The following is a 27,828-nucleotide window of genomic DNA, read 5'->3' as shown; positions in this document are numbered from 1 at the left end:
AATCGCATCATAGAACTGCGAAATCGGAACTAAGCAGATGATATATATATATATATATATATATATCTCCTACTGGCGGTCGCCAGTAAGTAGTTATAGTTAGGACCAAGTTTCCATAGGAAGAGCATTTTTTGTTTTGCTTATAACTTTGGCGTCGTTTGATGAATCTTAATTAAAATTTCCAAACTAATTCTTTGTTCATATCAGCTCCTATGTTGAAAGTTTGGGGGTGATTCGTCAAGGGGGGGCCGAGATAAAAAGGGGGGTCCCAAAACGTGTTTTCTCCATGTTAATTTCCATAGGAAACTTTTGACAAGGCTACAGGTCGAACGGGTGAACGGAATTACCCCAAATATGGCAGTGAGAAGGGTCTTGGTCGAGAAAGCACGCTTTTGTTTATTTGCTGTAAATCTGTTCAGTAGTTTTGGAGAAATATCGAAATTTACAGATATCGATATTTGGGAATTCTGCCATCTGATTGGCTGAGGCGTTAAGAGCACGAGCTTGCTGCTTTTTGGCTGCGAGCGGTTGCAACTAGGAAGTGTTGGCAGCCATTTTGTGATTCTGTTGAAGCGAGTAAGGGGAAAAAAGGGCAAAAAGAGTAGGAAAGAGGAGGGTAGGAGCACTGTGAGGTCTGTGGGGTGGTTAGGGTATGCTACACAGGGAGTGTGAAGCGATGTATTCACCCCTACCGGTGTGAAAGTGCTGTTTTGCCCAGAGTGAGATGGTGCTGAGGTGAGGTGCCGGTACACTCTGGGATGAAACCGTGAGCTGATTGCTGTAAACTGATGTGCTCTGGGCACTGTAGCATACTGGCCGCTGTAGCATAGCTGTGCAAGTGGTATTAGTATGGGTTTAGACCATAGCGGGAGTGGGAAGCAAACTACTCATCCCTACCGGTCTGAAGACTCAAATGGAGTTTTTAGCAAGCAGGAATAAAGAAATGATTGTGAAGAATATAATGCAGAATGTTGCAATGCCACAGAAAACAAATGGTGAAATCAGGTGTGTTTAAGAAAGTGGCTGTGTGGGATAAAGTGATGGAGTCTGCAAGTTATATAAAAAGTGTCTTTATTTAAGTGCCATAAATGGAACCACTGGTGCAAGAGCTAAGGCATCCAGCTGAGTAAACTCCAACCGCTTCTGCTGTATTCACACCTAAACTCCTGCAACAGTCAATTCCACGTTACAGTTACAGTTCCATGTGACATAAACAAAACCTATTAGACATGAATGACTGTAAATTGTAGAGTGAAAATAAAGGTAGGATATGATTACCACACTGTGCCAACCAGTTCCTAAACAATGCCGTGTTTTTTGATCTTGATCGCCAGCTCGTGAGCAGAGGTTGAAGATGAGCGAATTTGTGTGAAAGGGCTTTGTGGATAACAGGCAGGCAGAGAGACGTATGTACAAAGAATAGATATGGTTTCAAAATGGATGTCGGGTTTAGGCTAATTTAGCAAGTAAATAGCGTATTTGCATAGGCCATACATCATCCATTCCTGGTTAGTGTGGAGACGTAAGGGCCAATAATGAAAACAGAGTTCAAATGCCTAAGCATACTTATAAAGTTATTATATGAAAATAGTTCAATTGAAGTGTATTAAAAAGTTTTATAGGAAAAGTAAAAAAAGGTTGGAAAAAATCAATCCAAGAATAAAGTGAATTTCTTATCAGTCTTGGAGATTGCAGTCCGGAAGTTCTTCAGCGGCTTGAGATGCGTAATGTTCCAAGAGGCGATTGTTGCCATTGTGTGAGAAAAGCCAAGCGATCCAATTCATGTCCTCGAAGGGACAGTAATGTTCCTCGAATGTTGGAGCGGCAATTTCAATTGGCAGGCAATCTGCGATGTTGTCAAAGGTTGCACGTTGCAGGAGATCTTTCGGGCCTCCGAAATCCCATTCCGCCAGGATACTTTTTTGCGTTGCGTCCGCCATTGCTCCACTGCCCGAACAATCAAATTCATGGTTTTCAAGATACTCCATTACCTGCTGGATATCGGGAGCGTTTGCTGGGATGTTGGCATGGCATAGATCCATTCGCCAGTCGATTGGGCATGTTTTGCAATAAAAAGATGGTTGCACGCAGATTGTATATGTGTAAATAAATGTCATGTTGTAGCTGGCTCCGATAATAGATAGAGGCAGGCAGCTGAAAAGTTGTTCGATTTTTTTTTTTTTTTTTTTTTCATGGTATTGATGTAGCTTTGCGTAGAGGCGTATTCTGTCGGACATGCTTGTTTCCACAGGGAGCGCAGCCATTTTTAACAAGCTAAAATAGTAGTAGGATGGCGCAAACAGAGCGAGAATTATGTGCACTGTTGCTGTTATTCCAGAAATGATCGAATGAATGAAGTCTGGTATTCGACTAAAAACAGTTTGAAAGCCTGTGAGAAGGCCGGAGGTGACCGTGTTAAAGTGTGCCAGACCTTAAATGTCAGATGTGTTGAAAATTGTGTAACAATTCACAAAGTGGAATGGGAGGTTCGTATTTAAAAGGGAGTGTATTTTACTTGAAGTTCGTGCTATCTGCAGTCGATAAATTTCTTTTGGAGAAGTGAGGGACACTTCTGTTTGAAACAAAACTGCTTTCAGTTTGCTCCGTTTAATAAAATCTGTTTTCAAAGTAGGTATTGAAGGCCAAGTTGTACTTTGGGAGTTACTTTGTGTGGGTGGGAATAGGGATTGCCAGAGGAAGTTATCCGGTTTGTAACAGTAAGGACATACGGTATGCCAGCTCACATTGTGTAGCAGTTCATGTTATTAAGAAGCAGATAACTGCTGTTAGAAAGCTGTGTGAATGTTGATCTGATTGTGGGAGTTGGCATGCTTTTAAGAAAGCACGCAAATTGGGGGCTGTAAGGTTAGAAGCGTCGTGCAATTGGACATTCTTGCATAGTAATGAATGACTGCCATTGTGGTCCCACTTTTCACCTGTGAGAAAGTTCTGTATCCTCTTTAACACAGCAATATGTAAATGGGAGAAACCACTGCTCGTAAATACATGCACTACCTTATATAATCACATACAACATGACAAACAACATGCATACCTAGCAGATACAATGACACTACGTACTGTGGTAACCGTGGCTAGCCATGTACACAAACCAAACATAGCACCTCTGCCACACAATGCAGAATGCGGGGAGAGATGGGAGCAAAGTATGTGCGAAGGTGGCAAGTGATTCTGGATTATAAAAGTATACAATGCAAAGTGTTGAGGGGATGTGCCGGACATAGCGCGTACGTGCCACCCCCCCCCCCATCTTTAGCGTAGTCGTCTGGCTCGGCTTACGCAAGGCTAGCGTAGGGGGTATGAATAAAAGGCACGTTTCTCTGGGTGTGGTTCTCTTACGGAATGGCGAGCAGCTTGCACCGCCACGAGGCTGACTCCGTGTGCGAAGGTGGCTGCGGGAATAATGCTCTCAGCCTGCTGGTACCCAGAAACCGTCATGGCCGCTGCGACGCACATATGCCCCACAGTTCAACTTTCGACACCACCGTATGTGAAAAAGGGCCCACCACGTGCTGGCGGAAGCTCCTGGGCCGAGGTCTGCGAGCTGGGAAGGCTCCTGAGATTAAGGCTGGCTACCGCGACGCAGGCAGACAGCACCCAGCCTGAGGCCCAGCAGCGTGGAGTGCTCTGTATACTACTAACACAGTAGTCCAACAGGTACAAACAGTGGAACGGTGTCTTGATCCCACATTGGATGATGTTAGAACTGCATCTGAGAGTGCAGCTGAAGGTACTCCTTTTGACCAGCTGTAACCAACTCTAGGTCCCAACAGCGGAACGATGTCTTGATCCCACAATGGACGATGTTAGAACTACATCTGAGAGTGGAGATGAAGGTACTCCCTTCGGCCAGGTGCAAGCAACTCTAGGTCCCAACAGTGGAATGGTGTCTTGATCCCAAAATGTACGATATTACGTGCTGCTTGGTTTTCACAGAACTCCCTCCGTTGAGGTGCATCAGACTCTGTGCTTCCGTAGCTAACTGCTGCACATGATTATTGGGGTTGGCTGACTGCAGTCTGTGGAGTACACCACGGTACAGCAGGTCCGAACAGTGAAATGGGGTCTTGATCCCACAATGGATGATGTTAGAACTGTATCGGAGAGTGGAGATGAAGGTAGTCCTTTCGACCAGGTGCAACCAACTCTAGGTCCCAATTGGCGATGTCCGATATTACCTGCTGCTTGTTTTTCAATGAACTCCCTCCGTTGACGTGCATCAGACTCTGTGCTTCCGTAGCTAACTGCTGCACATGATTATTGGGCTTGGATGACTGCAGTCGGTGGAGTACACTGTTGTACAGCAGGTCGGAACAGTGAAACGGGGTCTTGATTCTGTGATTGAGGATGTCAGAAGTTAAAGTTTGTGATGATTTGTGTGTACCCCCTCCGATCAAGTGCAACCAACTCTGTGCTTCCGAATCCAACGGCACGTGGCTGTGAGGTGTTAATGACCACTGCCCCTGGCCTACACTGCGGTCAGCAGGGCTCACAATTCAGATCGAGTGGTGATTGTTTGATTACAGAATCCAGTAGGCAACTAACTACACCGTCTATTGACATATACAGTATAGCCTTTTAGTATTCTTGCTTGAAGAAGTTTTTAAAGATGACTTGTAGGTCTAGTACAATGACCAAATTCTTCTTGGTAGTGGTAAAGAACACTGAATAACAGTGTATACAGTAGACAGCAGAGATCGCAATTCAAATTGTTTTAATTTATTTATTGCAGAGTTTTGTGTAATTTATGTTGTTGTATTTTGTGAAGAGGAAGTGAGAAAAAGTATTCATGAAAGACTGTGCTCACTACTGCCTTCAATTTACACTGCAGACAGCAGTGTTCACAATTCAGATCGAGTCGCTATTGTAGATGAGGCAGTCCTGTAGGCAAAAGACATTGCTCCAGTACGCTCTGTCCGCACTGCGCATACGCATCATCGCAGGCTCCGCACACGGTTTTTCTTGCTTCGCGTATGACAAACTGGGCAGCTCAAGTCAACGCCACGTGGCTGTGGGCCCTTGCTGACCACTCTGGCCTACACTGCAGACAGCAGTGTTTACAATTCAGATCAAGTCGGTATTGCAGATGAGGCAGTCCTGTAAGCAACAGACATTGTTCCTAGTACAGCCCGCCCGCAGCATGCATCATCGCTGGCTGTGCACATGCTGAATGCTTTTGATGTGGCTATCTGAGTGCACTAGAGCTGACGGACCCTTTATGATACAATCTTGTTGTGTATTATTTCAGATCTACTGCCTGTATCTCAGTATACCACAAGTTACGGTACTTTTACGACAAAATATTTTGTGTATTATTTCACATCTAGTGTCCCTACCTTACTGCAGCACAAATTATTGCCTCTTTTATTATTGAATCTCTGTGTGTGTGATCCAATGATTACTGTTGTAGTTGATGCTAGCTGCAACCATTCCCTGAGGGCTGGTTTACACTCACCCCACACGCATCCAGCACAAACGTCACTGGATATGTGACCCTGGTAATAAAGAGGAGTCGAGCGCACGTGCCCGTACCCACTTCCACTATCTATCTGTGTCCCTGTGTTCATTATCTATGCATGATACTGCCCCTGGGCCGTACCACATTACCTTATGCTGTGGACAGAGTATGCAACCATGTTACCTCTGGCAGTGGGGAAAACTTTGGGTATGTAGCTTTTAGATGCATGGCTATCACAGGTGGAAGGCTACTTTACAGAGCATGAATATTGATGAAGATGATGGTTGCATGTTGTGTGTAGTGTCAGATATGTGTACATAGCAAAAAGTTTTCAAAAAAGCTCTGTAAGCAGAAGAGGAGTCTCATCAAGCGCTGTTACAATGGGAAATGTTACGAACCAATCAAATGCTTTTCTTTAAGGTCACATGGCAATCGCGCACCGAGCGCGCAAGGGGGCCGCACCCGACGCTATTTTGAGAAAATATATTTATCATAATATAAGTTTATTACAGTTAGAAATATATAAATGTTTAAAATATTTTAGATTATCGCTTGTTCTAATATACACTTTAAAATTATTTAGATATAGTTTTGAGACAAAAAAAAGAGTGAATGGCATTCTCAGCGCGACACTATACGTCTATGACATAACACAAGACCTGGCAGGGTGCACTAGTCGCTTACGCAACGCGCAGCGGGCGTGACCCTATACGTACATGACCTAAGGCGCGGCTTGGTACTGCGTACCCATCGCATACCAAAGTAGCAGCTGGCGCGACCACATACGTATATGATGTTACGCGGGACGCGGTGCCACGAACCCGTCGGATACGAAATGCGCATCTTTTACGAGTTTAGCAATATGGCGGATAGGATTCGCGTGCAGATGGAGCTTGGTACACTACCGGTACGGGACTTCAGTTTTCTCCAAAAAAAAAACAAAAAACCATATACATACTATTTTTTGAAGATATAACACATTACATATTTTTCAAATCAAAAAAAGAATAGAGTTCCATAATATTAGAAAAAGAAATTGAAAAAATATAGGTTTTATACATTTTAAAATATGAAATTAACATTTAAAAAAACCTTTGAAATTCACTCAAAAAACCATAGGTTTACAGACGTTATAATTAGTAATTAGCATTTAAAAAACCTTAGAAATTCACTTAAAAAGAAGTGCCAGAAACCGGTCTTACACGGAATTGCCTATCGGGAGGCAAGATGGCGGTTGTCTGAGACCGTAGTGCGCATGGTCTGACGCTGGAGCAGTTCTCAGCATCGAACTTCTGTTAATGAGAAACTTATGGAGCAGCTTTTTGAAAAGTAATATCTAGTACCTATCGATTACTGATCTAACTGACTATTTAAGTGACTATATTTGTATTTATGCTCCCTGATGGTGCTGGAAAAGGAGGAGACATTGATTGATCAGTCTAATGTCGGCACAGGAGCTTACCTAAGGACTCTTGGCTCACTTATTGGCTTCTGCGTTATCCGCTTCCTTTGCCGTGAGCAGTTGTCGGTATGAGAATCAAGGAAGCAGCTACGTGGGGACTCCAGTCACCAACCCCCTGGTAGCGCTAATACCAACGCCGACGATATCAAGCAGGGCTCTGCTATGGCTCCGAAAAATGCCGCTGTTGCTAAAGCAAGGGCAGCAGCAGCGGCGAAGCACGCACAGCATGAGGACGCGCCAGCCAGTAAACAAACTGCTAAGGGAACAGATGCGAGCTTCAGGACTCCTAAGCAGGGAGCCCAATCTGCGGGGAAAGTGAAAGGAGGTACGACCGACCCCACAGTAGCTGATTTCCTTCGTCGAACGCCGGGCGGGTTACTTCCAGGTCAAATGAGGCAGAGCAAGTCTGTAAATGCTGATGGAGCGCTACAGACTGGAAACTCTGCTGTTACATCTATGGAAGTAAGCCCAGTTTTACTTGTGGGGGATTTGTCTGAGGTGGTGGAAGAAATCTCGTTAAGTACTGCTAATGCTGTAGAATTCCCCCAAAGTGTTCTCACCACATTAATCCCATCTCAAGTAGAGACTGCCATAACCACGAATATAAAGATAAATGAGTTGTCTCAGAGTGCCCTACCTACATCTATTCTGCAGTATCCCTCGAGTGTACCTAGAAATACTGACAAGATCTCTGAAGCAAGCGTAGTTTCCACATTTGTACCCGAGGCAAGCTTGAATGATGCCAGCTATGTTATTCCTTTAAATCAGACTTCTAGTCTGGAGGGAGTGAGTCACCCTGTTGGTACCCAAGATGAAATCACTGTGAAAGCAGGGTGCAGCACCGAGATAAACAATAGGAAAGCTGCAGACACAGATGCAGACAAGGACCCAAGTGATTTTTATTCTTTTTCTGACGAACTTGAGTGGTCAGATGAGACATGCTCTGTATCAACAGGTAGTGATAACGGTGACGATACAGGTCATGGAGCCCAAAAAACAGTACTTAGGAAAAGAAAGGGGCATCATGGCGCGACTGATCTGGCATGGGACTATACCCCTACTACGCAACCTACGCAATCTACTCTGGAACAAATAACAGAACACACGCCGACAAGCATTGTTTGTCCACCCTACCTTTCTGCTGCTCCCAGCTGCACAGATTTGCCTTCTGGTTCACCAGCTACTCTCGATACAGTGATGGAAACTGTTCTCCAAGCAATTGCCGCACCCAGGGAAGAGACTGCTCATGATGGGCGTAAGGCCCAAAATACTCTCCGGAAAGTACAAGGAGTGGTACGGAGGTTAAATAAAACTGTTAGCTCTTTTGGAGATAGATTGTCTGACCTTGAGTCTCGTATAGTCTCTAATGAAACTGAGATTGCCACAAATTACGAATTAGTAGAGTCTCACGAAGCAGAGCTCTCTGATGTAAGATGGAAGCTAGAGGATTTTGAGAACCGCCTCCGAAGAAACAACCTCCGGGTTCTAGGGGTTCCAGAAACATTGGAAGGGGAGGATGCTCGATCTTTTATCATCAGACTATTTCGTGACTCTTTACCAGAACTGTCCAATTGGAATTGGGACTCAGAAATACAACGAGCTCATCGTGTACCTATGTATGTAAAACAGCCGGCACGTCCAGGGGGGTACCCACGAGCTATCTTAGTTTATTTTGGGAACTTTCTCCTCAGGCAGGCAATATCCGAGAAAGCTAGGCCAGAGTCAAAGCGCGTGAGTGGCGCTATATCTTATTTTGTCCGTCCTGATTTTTGCCACGCTACTGTGGAAAGGAGGTGGCGTCTTCGCCAGTTGATTAAACCTTTTCAGGAGAAAAAAGTCATGGCATATCTTAATAATCCAGCACGTTTGAAAATAGTTAACGGGGGATCTACAAAAATTTTCACATCTGAGATCAAGGCTAAGGAGTACTTAGATGCTTTATGAAGTAGCGTAAAACTAAAGTACTGTTAAAGTGAATGTGATATTAGGCTATAGGGATAGAACTACATTAAGGTTTAAGTGCTCTCCTTCTACCTTTCTCTTTTTTTTTCTTGTATAATCTTTTTTGGTAAAGGGTATGATGAAGGTAGGCTTCAGCGTTGGACTGCGAAACGCGCATACATCAAATAGACTCTTACGGAGTCTAAATGCCGCACTGAGGGTGTGGGGGGAGGGGCGGGTGGGGTGGGTGGGAGGGTGGTAGTTAGGGGGGGGTTCGAAGGAGGGGTAGAAGTGGGAAGGGTGGAAAAAGTAAGGCAGAAAATGGTAACTTCATACGTATATTGAATTTTAAAGCAATAAAGAGTGTTTTTTTTTCTTGAAGAGATAATTCTGGAATTTATTTGGACGGTGCTATGGGGAAGCTAAAAATATGTTCCTGGAACGTGGCTGGGCTTAATGATAGGGCTAAGAGAGCTAGTATCTATGAATTGATTAAACAAGGGCTTTATGATATTCTTTGTTTTCAAGAGACCCATATTACATGGAAAGATAGGGACTTACTCAAAATACCAGGATACAATTTGTTAGCAAATACTTCACAGACTTCCAAAACTTGTGGTGTAGCTATTCTCGCTAGAGGCTTTTTGGGACAAGCTAAACGGAAGCTAGTAGATGCTTCCGGTAGATGGGTCATTATTGAACTAGAGCCCGGAATAACACTCTGCTCAGTCTATGCTCCTAATCACGATGACCCACATATGTTTGAAGAGCTAGAGCTTGAGCTGGCCTCCTGGCCTAGGCTATTGATATTGTGTGGTGATTTGAACGTTTCCTTTAAACATCTAGGAATGTCTTATAATCAGTATTTGTCTACCTACATAGGAAGGAAACCCAAGGTGTACAGAGCGTTTTCTCAACTTAGTAAAAGTTTGGACTTAATAGATGTTTGGGCTTTCAAACAACAATCTGATCCTGGATATACTTATTTTTCATTTCCACACAATAAATATGTCCGAATTGACTAAATGTGGGTGGTCAGTGAACAGGCTTCAAGTGCGGAGATTGAAAAAAGTCCCAAAACACTCTCCGACCATAATATGCTCACCCTTACTATTAATTTGTCTAATTTGCGTAGGCCCCGTTCTAATTGGACGTTCGATAGGAAACTTCTTGCAAATAAGGAATATATTGAGTATATTAAGATTTGGACACAGGGATACTTCGATTCGTATCGCTATAGTACTTCAAGGGTTATAGTGTGGGATTGCTTTAAGGCTGCACTTAAGGGAGAAACTATGAGCTTTGTAGCTAAACAAAAGAAAGAGGCAGCCTTGGTTAACCAGCGGCAGATGTTAGACCTTGCCAATGCGCAGCAAGAACACACTACTGCTATAATTAGAGGAGGCGACCATAAAACCACATTACGCAAATTGCTAATTCTGAAAACTGAGATTAACAGCAAGATTAGTCAGAAAGCAGCAGAAACCTTCCAAACTAGCCGTAATAAATTATACGAAGACGGTGAAAGGGTCGGAAAGCAATTAGCCCTTCGTACTCGACAGAAACAATCAGCTAACAAAATCAGCCATATATATGCGAGCGGCTCGACTCACACCGAACCTGATAAGATACTAGAGGACTTTAGAGGGTATTATGAGAATCTATATACTAATGAAGAAACTCTGGAGTGTGATGAAATTAAAGAATCATTACGATTCTGGTTAATGGAATGTGGTTTGATTAAAACTCTTGATGTAGCCACAAGAGAGGATTTAGATAAAGATATTACGCTAGCTGAGGTACAAGCGACTTTAATGGATCTTGCTCTGGGCAAGGCAGCCGGCCCGGATAAGATCCCACTAGACCTCTATAAAATTCTGGGATTAGTCATCATACCATACATATTAGATCTTTGTGTTGGTATACAGGGGAATGGTAATACGCCTCCATCTTGGAAGGAGACTAACATAGTGATTTTTCCTAAGAAGGGCAAACCTGCAGAACTCCCCACTTCGTATCACCCTATCGCCTTAATAAATTCGGATTCAAAAATATATGCAAAGGTCTTGGCTAATCGGCTCAGGAGGGTTGTAGAACATCTGGTCTCCCCGTGGCAGCATGGCTTTATCCCCCACAAAGGTACTACGGATCATATCCGTAGAGTTATATCACTATTTGATATCATGGCTGCGACGGGGGGTCGGATGTCTATGATCCTCCTTGATGCCGAGAAGGCCTTTGACCGAGTTTCATGGAAATATATGTGGGCGATAATGGATCTTATCAACTTCGGGGGTCCCTTTGTGAGATCTATACAAGCAATGTATCAAGATCCAACTGCTAAAGTCCAGACGATGGGACTTGAATCTAGACCATTTAATATTTTAAGGGGCACGAGGCAGGGGTGCCCCTGTTCCCCAATATTATTTGCCCTTTATATAAACCCGCTGATTATGAAATTACTGGCAAGTATTCTGATAATACCAATTAAAACTGGTATGTATGAAACTAAGATACTTGCTTATGCCGATGACGTGGCGGTTGTAACACCAAACCCCATCGAGGCAATCGGAGAAATTGAGACCATAAGTCAGTCTTTTGGGGCCATGTCCGGATATTCTTTGAATTATGAAAAAACTGTCGTTATTTGTACAAATAATATTCTCTTCAATGATTCCAGAAAGGTAACAAAAGCTGTTTATTTAGGAGTCTCTATATCCCCAAAGATTGAAAATATTAACAGACTTAATTATGTCCCCCTGCTGGAAAACATAAGAAAGGATCTTGGGAGGGTTAATAGCTTAAATCTCTCAATTATTGGTAGGGTTAACTTTGTTAAAATGAATATTTTTCCGAAGATTTTGTATTTTTTTTCGTGTAATCCCTGTATTAGTTGAGGACAAGATGATTACAGCAATAGACTCGCAAATCTCTAAATTTATTTGGGGATACGGGTAAATTAGGAGATCCTCCAGAATCTTATCCTTACCGCAAGAGAGAGGAGGTTTGGGGCTTCCAAGTATAACCTTATATTTTTGGGCTAGCTTCCTCCAAGTGATGTCTCCACTATTCAACATAAATCCAATACGCTAAAACATAGCTGTGATCCCCTCAATATACGAACTAGCTGTAGGGAGTAGAGCTAAAGGTTTATTGCTGAGACAGATAGAGACATCTTATTATAACAAGGTTAAGTTTAAAATTATCGACAGTGCTTGGAGGGTGTGGAGAAAAATTTCTAAACATCTTGCTATTCCTAAAATTAATAAATATACACCTTTATGGCACTCCTTCCTTCTTTCTCGGCAAGTCAATGATGATATTGCTAAGAGGTGGGAGAGGCTTGGATTGGTATCAGTGGGGGAATTTTTGGACACTGCGCCCAGTTTGAGGTTCTACAATCTTCAATCAAAATTTAACATTCCGACCTCTGATTTTTTTAAGTATATTCAAATAAATGCCGTTCTTTCCGCGAAATTTTCAAACATTTCAATGACTAATATCTCTATTTTTGAAAAGATTGGGGGGTCGAAAGAAACTAGTATAAGTATATTTAATGAATTGCTGCTTGAGCAGCAACATGATGACTTAGAGAGAACAGAAACACTTTGGGCTTCTAAACGGAACAATCCGAATGTTGATATTGATAAGGTCCTCTCTCTTGCTATTAAGGTTTTCTTGACATCAACCTTGAAGGCCCAACTATATAAGACTATATATAATTTATATTACACACCGGCAAAATTGTATATTTGGGGGAAAAGAATAAATGACAAATGCCCTAGGTGCGATACAGGCCCGGCCCATTTAATACATATTTTCGCTGAATGTAGTTAGTTAACTACTCTCAAAATAAAAATATCAGACTTTTGGGAAGAGGTGTTTGGGCACAAAGTTCAGATGTCCTCGACTCTTTTTCTGTTGGGCCATGATAATACCTTTGGTCATACAAAAGAAGAAGAGATATGCTTGTTTTTGGGTATGGCTGTATATAGACTAATATTGGCTACACGCTGGAAAGATACTGATTCTCCTAACTTTCAACTTTGGATAACCCGGTTTTTGGGGATATCCAATCAAGAAATGGCAATTTATTCAGCTAAGGGCAAAAAGGCTAGACAACGTGGTTCTCAAATTTGGTTGCCTATTACCTCTTGGAAAGATAGGTTTTAGTTTTTGTTTTCATCTTGTACTTTCTATAAAGTTTTGTTTTCTCTAAAAAGGAATTTATTGTAATTAAATATATATGTTTGATATTTTTATACCCTAAAACGCAAACGTCTACTCTATGCATGTATTAGTATGCTATCGATTTATTATTTATCACTCAAATGGATTTCATAGAATCGAGATATTTTCTCAAATTGTATTATATATTTTTGTACTTATTGAAGTTGCCTAATAAAACATAAAAAAAAAAAAAAAAAAAATTCACTTAAAAAAACCATAGGTTTCAGCGACGTAATAGTTAGTTGGACATTTGACTCGTATAAAACCAGAGAAATTCGCCCGTTATAGTTAGTTGAGCTAACTATAACTCGAGCGCCCGCAATGCACTGGTGATGACATCACATATTACATCACTCATGACATGGTCATTGACATCACTGATGACATCATCCACCTGATAATCTGATGCACATACTGATGGCCTAATATAAACTTTGATACACGCACTCTAAAATACAGACTACTATTTTTGAAACCATACACACAACAATGCCAGATACTACATACCACCCACTATTTCCTAGGTCTACACTCGCATCCACTCACTTATACATGCAGTTACTCATCAATACAGTACTATAATATGCACTCATATACCTATACATACAGTCACAGTCCGCCACTCATCCATAGCTACTCACACACCTAGTCAGTCAGGCAAAGAATCAATCACATACCCATTTGCTCATGTATACAGTAATATACACCAACTACATTATTTATACACACACCACATCACTTATTTATGCAGATACTAACACATGCTTACTGTCTTATACAATCACTGATACAAGCAGACACTCTTTTATACACCCACTCTTCAAATAACTTACTCTCACGTATAGTCATTTATATACTCCAACATTCATATATACTGCCTTAAAACATATGTAGTTGCACATATACCAATGAGATATTCATTCACTCACCAACACACCCATACAAACACTAACTCACTCATACAGCCCTTCCCACATGTATTTTTGAATCCATACAACCAGTGAATCACCCACTCAGACATGTATGCACAAAGTCGCACACCCTCCCACCCACCCACAAAGGGACTCATACAGATACTCAGACAATAAATCAATAACCCATATAGACACTCATGGAGCTACTCACCAACCCATGCAGCCACTTATACACCAACCGAGACACTAATACAGACATTCACACTGTTTAGTCACTAACCCATACATTTAGTAACACATGTTCAATCACTCACTTATACAGTCAGTCACGCACCTACTAAATATTCCATTCAGGGACTTGTAAATTCACTCTTTCTTCAATACACATTGGCATAGATATATATGAAAAATATTTAAACTTTACAGAAACACACATTCACTGGATGATGTCATCAGTGATGTCATTTGAGATGTCATCAGTGATGTCACTGACCATGTCATGAGTGATGTAATATGTGACGTCATTACCAGTGCATTGCGGGCACATGAGTTATAGTTAGCTCAACTAACTATAACTGGCGAATTTCTCTGGTTTTATACGAGTCAAATGTCCAACTAACTATAACGTCCCTGAAACCTATGGTTTTTTCAGTATATATATATATATATATATATATATATATATAAAAACAAAGTTTCAGACCACAGTGTGAACGCCGGCACTCTCCTCGGGGGTGGTGCGTAACCTTCCGGCAGGGCCACGCCGGTAAATATAGAACAGTTTTCGCCTTGCATCAAATAATGGTCACACACGCTTGATTCTCAGGTTGTATGGCGGTTTATTCAATTAGCCAAACACTGCCATGCCCAACGCGTTTCGGTCCTCCCCACTCAGACCTTGATCACGGGATGATGTGTACAACATCTAGGGCATTATTTATTTCCTGTGGCTCACATTTACTTCCTGTTGTTTTTTCGCAATGCATTATGGTATTTGTAGTGATGAATCAAAAGTGCACAGTGCTTACTAAATTAATATAAGAAAAGAAGCGAGCTAAATATAAGTGCCCTGTTATTTGTGATTTAAAAACACAATTTATGCCAAAAAAATTGTGGAAGGCAAAGCAGAATATATACATATATGTTCTGATCACATTAGTTAGATTTCATTTGTCCCTTTAAAACTCGCTGGTGAGTTTATTTCACAAGATGCTTTCTTGTCTCTATTTTCATTTTTCAATCCATTGATGGTAATTCTTGTGTCGCGCAGAATCAGAGTCCTTTGACGTTCTTCTTTTTTTGGTGTTTTGTTTTTTGGTGGTTATGTTTACTTTCTTCCTTTTCAGCATTTTTGCAAGTATATTAGTGTATACTCATATTGCTTCTTCTAATTTTTTTGGCACTGCCATAAGCGGATTTTTTTTTTTTTATTGAAGTTAATAATACAATATTTCACATCTGCAGATGATACTACACAGTCACAATAACATTTTCATACAGTAAGCTGTTACACATTTCCGCCTTATTACACAGTTAAGTTCATACCTCTACATGTTCTCACCTGAATCACTGTCATCTTCTGGGGGGGAGCAAATATTCCCTCTGTACACGTTCCACTTTCCCCACACCGTAGCCCATTTGCGAGGGCATTTCCTATGCATAAATGTGGCCTTCTCTGCTACCATGATCATATCCATGTCTTTACTCCATTGCGTTATTGTTGGCACTGTCCCCACCCCCCATTTTTGCGCTATGTTCCGTTTCGCTATTATCATGCCTGTCGTGGCCCAAAGGCGTTCAGGGTGCGTAAGATCTGTCGGGCCCCATATTTGAAGGATACAATACTGGGACTCAAGTGGGACCAGTTTCTTGGTGACGTCTGTTATTACTCTTACCACTTCGTCCCAGTATGGCACAAGTTTGGGGCATTCCCATATGGTGTGATAATAGGTACCTATGTCACCACAGAGGCGCAGACAGCTTGGGTCGGGGGCCCTTCCTTTCTTGTGTAGTACCGTCCGTGTGTAATAGGTCCTGTGTAGTCTTTTAAACTGCACCCGTCGTAGTCTGGACGAGATTGCTACTTCTTTGGGCGAGGCAATCGCGTTGCGCCAGTCTGGATCATCCATATCTCCAAAGTCAGCCTGCCAAAGTTCCCTAAGGCGAGCAAGTGGGTCCAGTCGGTTGTTAATGATTTTTTTATTTGTCAGGGAGGTTGCTCTTTTGTGGAGATAGTCGGTGAGTAATCGGTCCTCTAAGGGGGAGGATTCCGGGAGTGTCTCCGTCGTGGGGAGGGCAGTTTCAATCGCACGTCGAATCTGCAAATATCTGAACCGTTCGTTTGGAGCCATTGAATACTGTTTTTGCAGGTGAGTAAAGTTGACGACTTTCCCGTTATGCCATAGATCCCCTAGTTGGGATATGCCGATCAGATCCCACTTTTGAAACCCTTTACTATTGCGTAGTGTTCCAAGTTTACGTGTGTCCAACAGGGGTGTATGTTTCGTAAGTTTGTCAGTCCAGCCCAAGTGTCTGTTTACTGTGTGCCATATGCAAATGGTGTGCGATGCTGAGCCTATGAGGTTACGGGTTTTCTGAGTATTATAGAGCGCTTTATTGATACCGCCTTTCCCTAAAGTCATTCTGTCAAGGTGGTAGGCTGGGTCTGTATCTGGCACATGAAGCCATTGATTAATAACCACGAGTTGTGAGGCCCAGTAGTATGCTTGACATCAGGAAGGGCTATCCCGCCATCGTACCAGCTCCTCACCAATTTAGCCGTAGCCACCCTTGCTGGTTTATTGTCCCATAGGAGAGCCGCCACCTCAGAGTTAACAGCCTTAAAATACGAGTCAGGAACTGGATAGTGGGTGTTATGCAGGACATATAAAAATCTAGGGAGGGCCAACGTTTTAAAAAGAGCCGCTCTACCTAGTAGGGTGAGAGGAAGCGCCTTCCGATGTCAAATATCAATTGTTGCAGTGGGGCTTGTAAATTGAGTGTGAGGAATGCGTCGCTGTCCGTGGTTACGTATATACTAAGATACTTAAAACTGTCGGTGGCTATTTGGACCTTGTAGCCTCGCGGGATATATATAATATGTAGAGCACTGACTTATCCCAATTGATAGTATATCCGGAGACGGAGCCATACACCTCGCCAATATTAAGGATCGCCTTCAATGATCTCGTAGGCGAGGCAATATATAATAATACATCGTCCGCGTACAGCGAAATACGATCTTCCCATTCCTCCCTCCATTTTAGCCTGCGAATCATGGGGTCCCATCTAATCCACGCCGCCAGCGGTTCTAGAACTAATGCAGATAATAGGGGCGACAATGGTCAGCCCTGTCTCGTTCCTTTGCCTAGGGTAAAATCCCTTGATATGTGGCCATTAGCGACTACGTGTGCTATCGGATCAGTATAGAGTAGGCGTACCCAGGAACAGAACTTCGGTCCGAACCCCAGGTGTTGAAGGACCGAAAATATAAAGGCCCATTCTACCGAATCAAAGGCAATTCGCGCGTCTAAGGAGAGGACTGCAGCGTCTTCCTGAATGGTGTGCTTCCAACCAAGCACTCCATGAAGACGTCTAAGATTCAGGGCCGTATTTCTGCCAGGCATAAAACCGGATTGATCCGGGTGGATCAAGGTGCGGAGATAGGGGGTGAGTCTGAGCGCCAGCGTTTTGGCTAAAATGTTCCCTTCGGCATTAATTAATGATATTGGGCGATAGGATGTGCATTCCTCCGCTGGCTTGCCAGGTTTATGGATGGCAACAATAGTTGCTAACCGTTCTTTAGGGAGTGTCCCTATGTCGCGACTAGTTTCAAACATTTGTAACATATATGGGGCTATCTTGTCCGCTCTGTGTTTATATAATTCTATTGGAAGTCCATTAGGACCTGTAGCTTTGCCCTACTGTATTTTGGAAATGGCCATTTTGAGTTTGTCTACTGTAATATTGGCTTCTAGACTTTCAGCTTCCTGCGGAGTTAGCCGTGGCATATGGATATCGTGAAGGAACGCAAGCGCTTCTGGTACGAAGGTAGGGTTTGTGGAAGTGTATAAAGTGTATACTTGCTCATAGTGTCGTGCCAGTGTATCTACAATGTGCTGCGGGTCTGACGTGAGTACACCATTGTCGGTTCTGATCTGCGCTATCCATCTACGCGCTCGTTCTTTCTTGTCAAGCCAGGCCAGAAGTTTCCCGGCTTTGTCTCCAGACTCATAGACCCGATGTTGGACCGCTTGCAGTCTGGACTGAGCAGCAGCCCAGAGGTGTTCTTTGTATTCTTGTGTTTTCACGCATAATGCATGTGCAGTTTCGTCAGTTGGTACGGTTGCGTGTTGGGATTCTATATGTTGTACCTCCTGTTCTAACGTCTCTATTTCTTTCTTTGTTTCCTGTTTATGCCCTTCTATAAGGGAGCTAGCCTGACCTCTTATGACTGGTTTGTAAGCTTCCCACAGCGTCAGAGGGGAGAAGACTGACTCTTCATTTTCTTGGAAGTATTGTGAGGTTGCCCTGATTAGTTTTCCTGATCTTAGAATTCATGAGGAATCCTGGATATATGGGATAAACACGTCTCTGAACTGTGCAGTGCGCTCGGATTTCTGTCCGTATCGGGGAGTGATCAGAGATCCGTCTAGGTCAGTGTGTGGTCGCCCCCATCCTTCCCAGACCGTCTGTGGCCGTGAGTATATAGTCTATGCGGGAGAGGCTATTATGTGCTCCCGAGTGGAATGTGTATTGTCTCTCTGTCGAATTTTGGAGTCTCCAGATGTCCAGTAGGCCCTGCGCCTCTATGAAATCAGCCAAGGGGTAGCTGGTGCGATGTTGCGGGCGGCTAGGCGTGCGGTCTAATGCATCGGTTACAGCCATGTTAAAATCTCCCCCCATTATTAGGTCTCCGTCTGGTAGTGTTAGGAGGAATTTGCCCAAATCCTGGAAGGTGGGGGAGTGTAAAGCAGGCGGGACGTAGACAGTTATAACATTAAACATTCGACCCTCCCATTGAAGCAAAATAGCCGCAAATCGGCCCTGTTCATCTTTAAATGTACGGTGAATAATGAGGAGAAATCGCTTTTGTACTAGAATCCCCACTCCCCGGGACCCGGCGGAGAATTCCGAATGGACCACTAATTGAAACCCCCAGCGGTCAAGGGCCTTCCACATGGAGCCCATCAGGTGTGTCTCTTGCAGTAGTGTAACCGCCGGACAAATGCCTTTTAAGTATTGGAGCACTAATCCCCGTTTTATCTTGTCTCCCAAACCGTTGACATTCCATGAGAGGAGGGACAGCGCCGGCACTTTGGTGTGTTGTCATGAGATCAGATGAAGACATTGGGTATATAAGTCTTTGTGGCATATCGAACAATAGAGGTCAGTGTGAACCATGCATCAGCGTGACTGTATGTCGAAAGTCGCAGAACAAGAACTAATAAAACATCAACAAATAACACATTCCCATATCTCAAATAAGCGTCTCTTGTAGTTGAAGCCTGTATTCCACCACCCCTGCATAGTCTATACAGCTTCACATATCGATTAACACTTATCCTATCTACATTGGGGATAGTTGCAGCAGCGATCATTATACATTCAGTTAAGGTCCATACCCTCCCATCCCCTGTTCCACTGAAAAACTCAACCCCCCCTCCCTGCATCCCTGCCTAGTAGGTTTAAAACTACCCACCACCCCAATAGCAGAGTTCTTATAATCCCCGAAAACAAACCCATTAAACGTGGGGTCGTGTGGTGTTGGTGCCCGGTAGTCTCTGATAAAAACAAAGATATAAAACACACAATAGTGTCAAATATGTGTAGAGTAAAAAGAAAAAGCACAATATATACAAACACAACTAATCATATTTATACACCAGTTTGTCAAACAGAGAGAGAGTTTTCCTTTGTCATAGCACCCCTGATAAGAATGGAAACCGCAATACAAATATAATCCGTCTCAAGGCTACATAAAAATGTATAGGCTTCCTAATGCTTTATAACATTCTTTGATAGTAAAACCGGACGTAAAAACCTTTCCTTATTACTCTATAGAATCCACAAAACAATACAAAGTGCATTGAGGATTATACGGACACTCCATCACAAGGGCATCTAGAGAGTCTATTAGACCACACATCTCTTTTTGGAATAGCTACAAGACAATGTGCAATACCTAATCAGAGCCTGGTAAGATCAGATCTTTTCTGAACGTCTTTTACAACCACAAGATAACCCTGCAGCCCGGATTATAAAGGTCCTTCCAAGTATTTAGTTACTGAGACTTTCTACTTTTCTTTAATTTCCCTCTCGGCTGCTCGCTTATGGGTATAGATGGCTTTTAGTTTTTTCTTACCAAACTGTAATGTATTTGTTGGGTTCTTAATCTGATGATCACATACATTTCCTTAATTAACCTATTAACATGAACCAGCCAGGATATTTACTACAATGCTTGGGAGCAAGGCAGTCGTTAAATACTTCTGTTGAAAATGTTGTGCCTTGTTCACTCCAGATATTGTACCAACTAGTTATCACACTCATATCAATTATATCCTACGCAAAGGTTTACACTTAACTCTCTATGAGTGATGGTATGTATGGTACGTGGCACAGCAAGCAGCCTAGCCAAAAAGGAATTTTCCTGGGTTTGCAAAATGTTATACCCTCTTTCCCCCCAGAGTTGCTCTGTAGGTGGCTGTTGGAATGCATTTACTCCTGTAGAGTTGCAGCATTTCACAAATAGGTTTATTGCAAACCTAAACAAGACCTCCGAGGATCTAGAAGGTTTTGATTGTGCTAATTCTAAGTGGGGGTTTCAGGAGCCAGAACTTGAAAAAAGTACACCCAAATAAGAAAAATTCCTTCTATTAATTTATGATCCCTAACAACATGTGATTTCTTTTTGGCTCTAACTGGTATAGGTTTTGGACAGATTCAGTTTAATGTTTTTGTGCTCTTTAAATGTCACAAAACCATTGATCAGAGTTTGAAGACTGTTTGTGGTTCTAGACATTAACACTGCATCGTCCACATATAGGAGCACCAGGTTAGATTGAGATCCAATTCTTGGTACAACAGAGTCTAACTCTTGAAGCTCCTCGTCAATCCCATTCACATAAAAGGAAAAAAAGGGGGGGAGCTATAACACACCCTTGTCTTAACCCTTTTTTAACACTACATCTAGGGGTGCCAGTCTAAGATGTACTCCTTTGTTTCTTCCATTTCACTGGTTTGAAGTGCCAATATTGCCGAGGATATAATGTATCATGTAAAATTGTCCTGCTGATTATTTGTGGTATTTGATGAGTATAAGATGTTTACATGTGTAGCTCAGACTGATGAGTTTGTTGTTACCGGCCAGCTGTGTTTTTTATCCATCCATTGCGTTGACATGGTTCCTGAATTTCTTTGAGTTTCTCATTGTTCATTTCTCGTGCAAGTCTCTCCGTTGCCTCTGTTTTTCTTCTTGTTTTCTGTTTGTGATCAATTGTTTTTTGTAAAGTTTTAACTTCCTGGTTAAATCAATTTTTTTTAAATTTCTTTTTAGCATATGTTGTAGATCTGTTTGACTCCATTGTGTGCCTTAATTCTCCAGTAAACCAAGATTTCCTGATCTGAGTAGAATGTAAAGATTTTGATGCTTCTGTAAACATCACTTAAGACTTGATCTAGGAGATGTGGTCTTCTTTGATTGGTTCATCAAGTTATATATTAGGAAATTATGGGCCATGTTATGAAAAGGTCACACTGTTCCTGTTTGCCTTACGGCTTACCTTTGAACAGGTGCACCGACGCAAACGAGGATAGTGATCCCTATTACAATAAATGCGTTGCTTTCAGGATGGTGAGTGTTTAACAGTGCAGGGGGCATACCGCCTGTACTTGAAAACAGGGGAGAGAGATCTCTTGCAGGTGGTTATAGTGACTACACACGCTTTCAAGGGGATGTCTGGTGGTCAATGGGAACCCCTTGCCCACCTCCAGAGGGCTGTCATCAGGAAGGCGCACTGACAGTGTGCTGCCTTTTTGTGGCTCTCTGAGTGGAGCCTCCTAAGGGGCTGTTTGCATCTGAGCCCTCGTCTGAAACACGGCATATGCACAGAGGCAAAGAGATTCCATCATTTATATGGATCTATGCAAATGTGGAAACCCTCCCTCATAATCGCACTGGCACGAATCTAGTGCCATCGCTATCAGTTTTTTAGTAGTACACCTAATATACTACTTTAAGTTTTGTACTACCTTAGTATATATGTTTAGCAATCAAACTCTTACAAAATACTTACACTCACTGGATGGTATCATCAGTGATGGCATCAGTGATATTATGTGAGATGTCATCATTGATGTCACTGACCATATCATCAGTGTGAGAAAGTGCCATCTTTCTTGCATGGTATGCCCCCACTTTTTGCTGAATTACTGAATGTACTTTGACTGAGTGTGCCCTGGACTCCTGCCAATCAGGTGCCCAGGGCCTATGTTCCTTCCCTAAAACAAACCAAACCCAAATCGGCAAACCCTGGCCACATGTCAGCCCCTGGTAAATGGTACCCTAGGTACCCAGGGCCTTGTGACCAGGGAAGGCCTCTAAGGGCTGCAGCACTTGTTGTGCCACCCTTAGAGGCCCTGTACCCTTACACACACACACTGCCTTTGCAGGCTGAGTGTTTGGGTGCAAGACAAAAACAAAGTCTACATGACACACATCCCTGTGTGCCATGCCCATCACCTACACTGCCATGGCATACATCAGCCACCCCTCTAGCTGGGTGCCTTATGCCAATGGTGTGGGCACAGGAGCAGGAGCCCTGTGCCCCTACAGTGCCCAAGTCCATTCCTGAGCACTGTAAGTGCAGTGCTGCCATTTAAGAGTACATGGTGCTGAGAGCTCGTCAAACACGAGCTCCACAGCACCATAATGGCAACACTAAAGACTGAGAAGTTTGGTATCAAACTTCTCAGCACATTAAACCCACACTGATGCCAGTGTGGGATTTAATGTACCCAGCACCCCAGAGGGCATCTTAGAGGTGCCCCCTTTAACCTAACCTACAATCCACGTCTGCTCTGAGGCTGCCTAGGCTGCCACCAAGCAGACATGTTGCTGGACCCCTGGGTAGGAGAGCCCCTGCTCTCCTGGGCCTGCAACAATGCACATCCTGGGCGAGGTGCTAAATCTCCTTCCCCAGGATGGGCAGGGGGAAGCTTCAAAGGCATGCCGCCTCTGTGAGCTTCCCCAGGCCACTGCAACCCCCACTCTGGCGGGAAGCTTTGGCCGGAAACCCCAAATAAGGACAGGGGATGTGCCAGCCTGCCAACCCCAACCCTCAGGTGGGGGAGGCGAGATGAAGCACATCTCCGGGATCTCGCCATCTTGAAGATGGGGAGCCCTACCCTATCAGGACTAGGCTACTGCCCCCCTCCCACAGGAGAGAGGCAGGATAGGGGGTGTACCCACCCCAGGACAGGGACCCATTGGTCCCTGCCCTTCACCTACCTGTAACGCCCCTAAATCTAGTATTTAGGGGCACCCTGAACCTTCCTTCCCCAGATTCCAGATTCAAAACTACAAAGAGCAAGAAGTAAGAAGACCTGCCCTGCAGCTGCTAAAAAGAGGAAGACACCAACTGCTTTTTCGCCCCAGCCCTACCGGCCTGTCGACCCTCGAACCTGCTCCTACTCCAACCCGGCATCTCTTTTGGCCAGCAACCTCACCAACCCCGGAGGACCTGGCTACCCTTTTGGCTCTAAGCCCCTGGGACTCCCATGAGTAGAGGCTCTACTCAAAATCTACCTCTAATCCCTGGCAGCAGCCCGGAACCGCAAACCCAGCACACTCTGTACCAGCCAAGCCTGGCCAGTGCCGGAGTGAACAAAGACCCCGAGGACGACCCCACGGCGACTGTGACCCCGAGTCCGGCACCCAAGGACCTCCCTCGACACTCCTGAAGAAGCCTGCATCCTCAGAACAAGGTGCCCCCCTACCGCAATCAACAGAGGGTAAGATTTCCCGACACCAAAAGACACCCCTGCACGCGGCACCCCGCGGCCCCCAGTGCCCAATCCCGGGGTACCTACCTATCCTCCAACTACCCAACTTACCTCTCGAAGTGGTGGTGGCACCTGAAGAGTCCTCGTCCCCGAGCTTGCAGTCTTTTTCTAAACCGGAGATTTCCCATTGAAATCAATTTAGCGCCCGAAGGCTCAAAAGCACTCTGCACCCAGCCGCCCGAATGGCCCTGGCAGTGAAAACTCTACACCTACCTACTTCCCTGCTTGCCCTGAGTAAGTGACCAGGACCCAGCTCCCACAGCCACGTGGCTTGCCAGTCAGCAGCCACCAACCAAGGCCCCCCTATCCCTCATAGGATAACATTGGGCCTAACTCTCTCTGCACCCGGCCGCCCTAGAGTCGCTGAGGGTGAACCAACTGTACCTACCTGACCCTGGGGGACCCCTGAGTCTATGCCCAGAACCTCAACTCTGCCAGTCGAGTACTTACCCTTAAACCGATAACTCTATTTTTCTCATAGGGTAACATTGACTGGACTTTTCAAATCTTAAAATATTCACCAAAAATCAGCCGAGTAACGAAAACGAAATTACTCACCTGCTCTTAGGTGAGCTCCCAGTGCTGGATCTTGGTGCCCAGCACTGACTCTGAAAAATACTCACAACTGTACTTACCCGTAACCCAATTTCCTTCCATAGGAAATCATTGACTGTTTTTCTGTGAAATTTCTTCTAAGTGTCGATTTCTGCAATCTTTAAATATTCTTCAAAAATCGTATAATATCTGAAAACGTAATTACTTACCTGTTTTGGATAAAGGTCCCAGTACTGAGTCTAGGTACTGAGTCTAGGCACCCAGTACTGGATTACAAAAGTAACGAGAACATACTGTACCTGCAACTTGAATTTTCTTCCTTAGGGAATCATTGACTGTTTTCTTTGAAATATTTTCGAAGTGTCAACTTTTAAAATAGCTAAATATTGTTTAAAAATCATTACAGTAATTAAGTCGACTTTCATCACTTGATTCTGAGTACTGACCCAGGACTGAATCTAGGATCCAGTTCTGGAATTCCAAAAGTAATCTAAAAAGTAATCTGTTGCAAATAACTTGAATTTTCCATTGAGCTCAATGCATTGTTGTGTTTAAAATAGAGTTGCCTATTGCAACCACTTGTAACTGTTTACAAAAGTCAATTGCATATTGCAAAAGTATTTATATGAAACATCTCATTCTGAGAAAGTATATTTTAAATCCAAGTGTTGGTTCTAAAATAAAACAAGCATATATTTTTTATATATAAACCATTGGCCTAGAGTTCAGTTATTGAGTGTGTGAGACCATTTGCTGACTGAGTGTGTACAACAAATGCTTTACACTGCCCTCTGATACTGCCTTACTGCTCGACCAAGCTACCACTTTAGAGAGTAAGGTTATATCTAACTTTAACCTCTGTCAAACCCTGGGGGACTGTGGACTCTGTACACCCTGTACCTATTAAGGAACAGTATATACAGAGCCACTTTCTCACAATGAGTGATGTAATATGTGAGGTCCTAAGCAGTGCATTGCGGGGGCGTAAGTTATAATTAGCTCAGCTAACTATAACTGCTGAATTTCTCTAGTTTTATAGGAGTGAAATCTGACCCTAACTATAACCTCCCTGCAACCTTTGGTTTTTTTCAGTGAATTTCTAAGGGTTTTTAAAAGTTTATTCTTAACTATAACATCCACGTAACCTTTGGTTTTTTCAGTATATTTCTATGGTTTTTTAACTAGTAGAAGAGTGGTGGAGAAAGGGGGGCTTGGCCTCCGACTGTGTAATCCCGCTGTGTAGGACTTACAGGAGGTACCAGGAGAGCTTCTTGGCCCCCAAGCTCCCTCAGGAGTAAAGTGGACTTCATCCCCCAACTAGTAGTGCACCACGAGCCAAGCCGCGTATACAGTGTGTTGGAGAAAGGGGCGTGGCCTTCAAAGACCTCTTAACAATCCTGCTGTGTGGGGCTGACATGCAGCTCCCCCTCTCCAAAAGCAATTCTGCTCCGTTTCATGGAAGTAAGAGCAAAAATGCTCTCACTTCCATGAAGCAGAGCAGTGTTTTATATTGCTTGGCAGGAGCGGTGCTCCTGCCAAGCTATAGCAAACTGCAATGTTTTGGGGGTGGGCACCCCGGGACATTGCTGAATCCGGCCCTGGGGGCTGGTAGTCCCCAGGGCCATCGATGGCTCCTCGAGGGGGGCTGCACAGCCCCCTTCCAACATTTATTAAGCCCCAGGAAGGTGGTGGCACCTGGGGCTGCATGGGGGGGCTGGAACCCCCACACATTTTTCAGTATAGTTCCATGGGAGTTGGCGGTCCCTGGACTGCGGGGTGGGGTTGGAGCCCCCCCACACATTTTTTAATATAGCCCTGGGGAGGGCCGGCAGTCGCTGGGTTGCGGGGGGGGGGGTCCACCCCCCGCATTTCCTTTGTCTTCAGCCCCGGGGAGGTGGGGCCACCATTTTTATTTTATTTTGCCCCCAGGACCTGGCCCACCCGGGTGCCTAAATTAAAGGAAGCCCAGAACCCACGCTTCTCCCCCCCCCCCCCCCCCCACCCCCTGTTTTCGGCAGGAGTCGCAAATTCAACACGACTCTTATCAACGAATTGTTTTCTTGGACCTCAAGAGGCCTATGGGGTTAGGGGGTCAGGGTGTATTTACCATGCCCCCTTTTCTTTTTAAAAAAAAATTATATTTCTTGTGACTCGTTTCAACTGAGTCACAAGGTGGCTGCCAAAACTTCCTGGTTTGACGTGTTATCTCAGGCATGAAATCGGGAGGGGTCGCGGATCCACTGTGGCCACAGCTGTATAACTGAGAAATCTTACAATTTCTCAGCAACTACTGAATGAATTTACACCATTTAACAAAAAGAGTGTTTTCTGGACCAAGAACTACCCTTTTGCCAAATTTGTTGTTATTCCGTTCAGCAGTTTGGGCTGTGGCCATGTGTAAAGTTTTGTATGGAAATTAACATTTACACAGCCCCCGCTTGACAGAGCACCACAAAACTTTCAAGACAGCAGCAGAACAGGCTGCCATATTAGTTTTAAATATTTCGTGAGGATTTGTCAAACGACTCTAAGGATATAGGCAACTGTAAAACAGCTTTTTAGTAGAAATTGGGTCCTAACGATAAGTACCCACAGGCGACTGCCAGTAGGTAACCCATACCCCACACAACACTCACTAAAAAAAAAAAGACACAGGTTACAGGGATGTTATAGTTAGTTTCACAATTTATTCACACAGGACCATAGAAATTCAGCAGTTATAATAAGTTATTTCAAACATTAACTCGTGCCCTAAGCTTTCTCATCAAAAGCAAATGTTGTAGTGATATTATCAATGATGTCATAGAAAATGTCAAGAGTAATGCAATATGTGGGGTAATTAGCAGTGAATGGCGAAGGCGCAAGTTATAGTTGGCCGTGCGCGGCATGGTTTTAGCCTCAGGGCCTGGCCTGTGGCCAGGCCTCACGGTCAACACATGCATGCAGCCAACCCCAAGCCGCGCACGCCCTTTGGCCATGCTCAGCGGATGCTTAGCGGGTGATCGGCCACTAGTCCTGGCCTGCGGCCAACCTGGAAAGACGGCATGCTGCCCCCCCTGCCTAGACTGATTTTGGCCTCAGGGACCCCATCCTCCAGGTCCCACCACATTTTTTAGGGGAGGGGGAACGTAGTCCTGGGGCTGTGCCTTATTGTAAATGGGAAGGGGGGCATGCATTCCCCA

At 43.8% G+C, this 27,828-nt stretch overlaps 1 protein-coding gene across 2 annotated transcripts in view; it reads left to right on the top strand.

Moving 5' to 3' along the window:
- The window catches only part of LOC146776143 (transcription initiation factor TFIID subunit 4-like), a 1,156,451-nt gene that overhangs the window by 391,539 nt on the left and 737,084 nt on the right, over positions 1-27,828 (top strand). The gene's annotated exons all lie outside the window — the stretch shown is intronic.

This window comes from Triturus cristatus, chromosome 12 (assembly GCF_964204655.1).
Source record: "Triturus cristatus chromosome 12, aTriCri1.1, whole genome shotgun sequence".
NCBI lineage: Eukaryota > Metazoa > Chordata > Amphibia > Caudata > Salamandridae > Triturus > Triturus cristatus.
This window is presented reverse-complemented; position numbering and strand designations above follow the sequence as displayed.